Source organism: Cebus imitator, unplaced genomic scaffold (assembly GCF_001604975.1).
Source record: "Cebus imitator isolate Cc_AM_T3 unplaced genomic scaffold, Cebus_imitator-1.0 Scaffold687, whole genome shotgun sequence".
In the NCBI taxonomy this organism is placed as follows: domain Eukaryota; kingdom Metazoa; phylum Chordata; class Mammalia; order Primates; family Cebidae; genus Cebus; species Cebus imitator.
The window spans coordinates 343,988-348,965 of record NW_016108002.1 but is presented as its reverse complement, the minus strand read 5'-3'; positions in this window follow the sequence as shown (position 1 = coordinate 348,965).

The following is a 4,978-nucleotide window of genomic DNA, read 5'->3' as shown; positions in this document are numbered from 1 at the left end:
AGGGAGTTAGGGCTTTATTTATGAGTTTCCGTTGTGCTGCTGCCTTTTTTCTTTCAGTGTTGCCCTGCCCTGCGAGGAGGCAGCCTAGTCACTGTCTGCCTGCAGAGGCTTAGCTGAGTTGCTGTGGTCTCTCCCTAGCTGCTGTGTGATCTTCCCTGCAGTCCTGTTTATATGGGTGTAGTTAGAACTGCCTCGGCAATGCTGGCCCACCTCTGTTATGGCAGACTCTTTTTGTAGTGGAAGGTTGCCTTTGCAATGGTGGGTTACCTCAGCAACAGCGGGCTGCCTCAGCGATGATCAGACTGCCTCTGTAGTGGTGGAGTGTCTCAGTAATGGCGGACTCCCTCTCCCGCAGAGACGGACCATCCCGGGTTCAGCTGTGCTTGCTGTGAAACTCTCAACCCAGAGCATTTTCAATTACTGTTTTTTGGGCTGAGCGGGAGGGTAGGACGAGCCGAGCCTGATCACCTGGCTCCCTGACTCAGAGTCCTTTTTTTGTTGTCGTTGTTGAATGGTCGACACCTTCCCTAGTGTTCCAGTCGCCTGTTGAAAAGGCGTCGGGATCTCCCATACTGTAACTCACTGAGCCAGCTAAAAAAGCAGCGCTGAGATTATCTACTGATGGTTTTTTTGCCTAGGAATCTCCTGGCCTGGCTCGCTATTTCAGATGAATGGGTGACTCTGCTGTCTCAGAGCTCCAACCACCAGCTAAGTGGGCACCCAGACCAGTGTCTTTTGTATGGAGAACCACCACACCAGGGCGTGGGCAAAGCAGCCACGTGGGCCCAAACAGCCGCACTGGCCGGAACAGTCATGCCAGCTGAAACTTCCTAGCTGGTGACCCATGGGGATCCTCTGCCTGGGAATCTCCTGGTCTGTGGAAAATAAAAATCCTCCTGGAAATGCGGCGTCCACTCACTGTCTGCACTTTCACTGGGAGCTGCAATCCTGAGTTTTCCTAGTCGGCCTCCATTTTATTTTTTCTCATTCATTTTTAATTCCATTCCATTCTTTATTCCATTCAAATTCTTTCCATTATCCATTCAATTCTCTATTCAATTACATTCTTCACTTTATTCCCCATTCCATTCAATTATCCATTCCACTCCACCCTTTTCCATTCTCCATTCTTTTCCATTTAATCTCCATTACATTCTATTCCATTTTGTTCTCCATTCAATTCCATTCCATTGAACATTCCATTCCATTCCATTCCATTCCATTCTTCCTTCCATTCCATTGCATTCAATTCTCCATTCCATTCTCCTTTCCATTAGATTCTCCTTTATTCTTCATTCCATTCTCCATTCCATTCCCATTCCGCTCCATTCCATTCCATTCTCCATTCCGTTACAGTAATTCCTACTTTCCATTACATTTCATTTCACTCTCCATTTCATTTCATTATATTCAATTCTCCAGTCCATTCCATTCCATCCCATAAACTCTTCCATTCCATTATAGTGTATTCTCTCTGCCATTGCATTCCATTCCGTCTCATTCTCCATCCATTCCATTCCATTCCATTCTATAACTTGCAATTCTCTATTCCATGCCATTTTCATTGCATTCTATTGTTCATTTAATTGCATGCTGCACTGCACTCCATTCCATTCTCCATTCAACTCTACTCTGCATTCCATTGAATTATACTCCAGGCCATTGTCGATTCCATTCTCTATTCCATTCCATGCTCCATTCATCCTTTTATCTGTTCTATTGAATCTCCATCCATTCTCTATTTTATTTTTAATTCCTTTCCTGTCTCGATTCTCCACTCCATTCCATTTTATTATTTCCATTCCATTCCATTCCATTCCATTCCATTCCATTCCATTCCATTCCATTCCATTCCAATCCATTCTCCAACCTATACCATAAAATGCCACATTCCATTCAATTCAATTACCAATTCCATCTATTCGATTCTATTTTATTCTCCATTCCATTCAATTTCATTCATTTTACCATTCCATCCCATTCCATTTTATAATTCATTCCATTACTTCCTCCTTCTCATCCCATTTTCTTCTCCATTCCATTCCATTCATTCTATTCCATGCCACTTTCCATTATCCATTCCATTTAATTCCATTCTCCATTCTCCACTTTATTTTATTCCATTCTGAATTCAGTCGATTTCATTCCATTCTAAATTCATTCAATTCCATTCCATTCTATTTTCCACTCTGTTCCATTCCGTTCTTTTCTCCACTCAATTTCATAACATTTTCTGTTTGATTCCATTCCCCATTCCATTTCATTTTCCTTTCCAATCTTCATTACATTCCATTCTCCATTCCATTCCATTAACCCTTTTATTCCATTCTCCCTTCCATTCTCCATTCTTTCCCTTTCTCCATTACACTCCATTCCATTCCATTCTCCATTCAATTTCAATCCTTTCCATTCTCCATTTCATTCCAACCCATTTTTCATTGCTTTCCATTTCATCCTATGCTCCATTCAATACCATTCCAATCCACTCCATTATTCATTCCATTCCATTTCACTCCATTCAATTTCACTGTCCATTCCATTCTATTCCACCTTATTCCATTTCATTGTGGTCCTTTATCTATTCTTCTTTCCATTCACTCCCATTCCATTCCATTTTATTGCATTCCTTTCTCCACTCTCCATTCTTTTCCGTTCCATTCTCCATTCCATTCCATTCCTTTCCATTCTCCATTCCATTATAGTGCACTCTCCGTGCCATTCCATTCCATTCCATTCCATTCCATTCCATTCCATTCCATTCCATTCCATTCCATTCCATTCCGTTCAATTCAGTTCCATTCCTTTCCATTCTCCTTTCTGTTCCATTTCCATTTTATTGCATTGTCCATTCCATTCAATTCTGAATTCCATTCCATTCCATTCTTTATTCCTTTCCACTCTTCATTACCTAGAATTACAAACCACTCCATTCTCCATTTCATACTCCATTCTATTCCATTCTCCATTTTATTCCACTCCATGCTCCATTCCATTCTCCTTTTCATTTCATTTTAACCTCAATTCCACTCTATTGTATTTTTAATTCCATTCCATTCTCCCTTGCTTTTAAGTTCATTGTCCAATGGGTTCCAATGCATTCTCCATTCTTTTCCATTCCATTTCATTCTCCATTCCATTCTCCATTCAATTCCTTTCTTCATTTCATTCTATTCCACTCTGCATTCCATTTTCTCTCAATTCTCCATTCCATTCAACTACATCACCTTCACCTCATTATTCCACTCTATTACATTTCCCAAGCCATTCCAATCTGTTTTCCATTCATTTCCATTCTTCATTCCATTCCGTTCCATTCCATTCCATTCCATTCCATTCCATTCCATTCCATTCCATTCCATTCCATTCCACTCCACTCCATTCCATTCCATTCCATTCCGTTCTCCATTTCATTCCATTCGTTTCCATTCTCCATTCCATTCTATTCTCAATTTCATTCAATTCCATTCTGTCTTCCATTCCATTCTGCTCCCTTCCCCATACCATTGTATTCCAATCAATTTTTCTCTACGTTCCTCCATCCCATTTTCCATTCCTCTTCATTCCATTCCATTCAATTATTTGTTGCATTCCATTCCATTTGATTTCATTGCATTCTACATTTCTTTCAATTCCATTGCATTCAATTGGGCCTTCCTTTCTATTTCGTTCTCCGTTCCATTCTAATTCATTCCCCATTCCATTGTATTCATTTCCATTCTCCATCCCTTTCCATTCCATTCTCCATTTCATTCCATTCCATTGCATTCTCAGTTTAATTCCATTCCATCCTACATTGCGTTGTATTGAATTCCTTTCTATTCTCCATTCCAATCCATTCCGTTTTCCATTCCATTTCATTGTATACCATTCTCCATTCCTTTGCATTCCATCATCCATTCCATTCCACTCCATTCTATTTTCCATTTCTACCCACTCCATTACATTGCATTCCATTCTACATTCCATTCCATTCCATTCTCCATTCCTTCCAATTCCGTTTTTCATTCCATTCCATTCTCCATTCCATTCCATTCTCTATTCCATTCAATTTTTTCTCCATTTTATGGCATTCCTTTTTTCATTTTTTTCAATTACATTCCCTTTTGCAATCACTTTTAATCGATTCTCCCTTCCATAGTATTCCATTCCATCTTCAATTCTATTATAGCCTCTTCTTCATTCCATTTAATTCCCATCCATTCTCCATTCCATTTCATTCAATTACATTGCCCATTCCATTTTATTCCATTCCCACACATTCTCCATTTCTTTACATTTTATCCTATACTGCATTCAATTCCATTTCATTCAATACCATTCTTCCTTTCATTCTATTTCATTATTTTACATTAAATTTAAAATTCCATTCCATTCCGTTTTACTGCATTATCTTTTCCATTCTCCATTCCATTCCATTTCCTTCTACATTCTATTTTATTCCATTCCACCCAGCATTCCATTATATTGCATTCTCTGTGCCATTCCCTTCCATTATATTCTTCATTCCATTCAATTCTATTTTTTCCATTCTCCATTCCATTCCCTTTTCTTTGCATTCCATTTTCCATGCCATTCCATTCTACATTAAATTCCATTCCATTCCTTTCTTCACTCCATTGTATTTTATTCCATTCCGTTCTTCATTGTATGCTCCTTTACATTCCATTCTCAATTCCATTCCATGATTCCATACTCCATTCCATTCTCCTTTCCATTCCATTGCATTCCCTATTCAATTCTCTATTGTAGTTTTAATTCCATTCCGTTCTCCATTCTATCGAATTCCATTGCATTCCATTCTAAATTATTTTTCATTCCTTTCTCCATTTCATTCCATTTGATTCCCCATTCCATTTCATTCAATTCCATTCTCCATTCCTTTCAATTCCATTCTGCAATTCCTTCCATTTTATTGCATTCTTCATTCTATTACATTCCATTCTATATTCCATTCCAATCAATTTCATTCTATTATCCA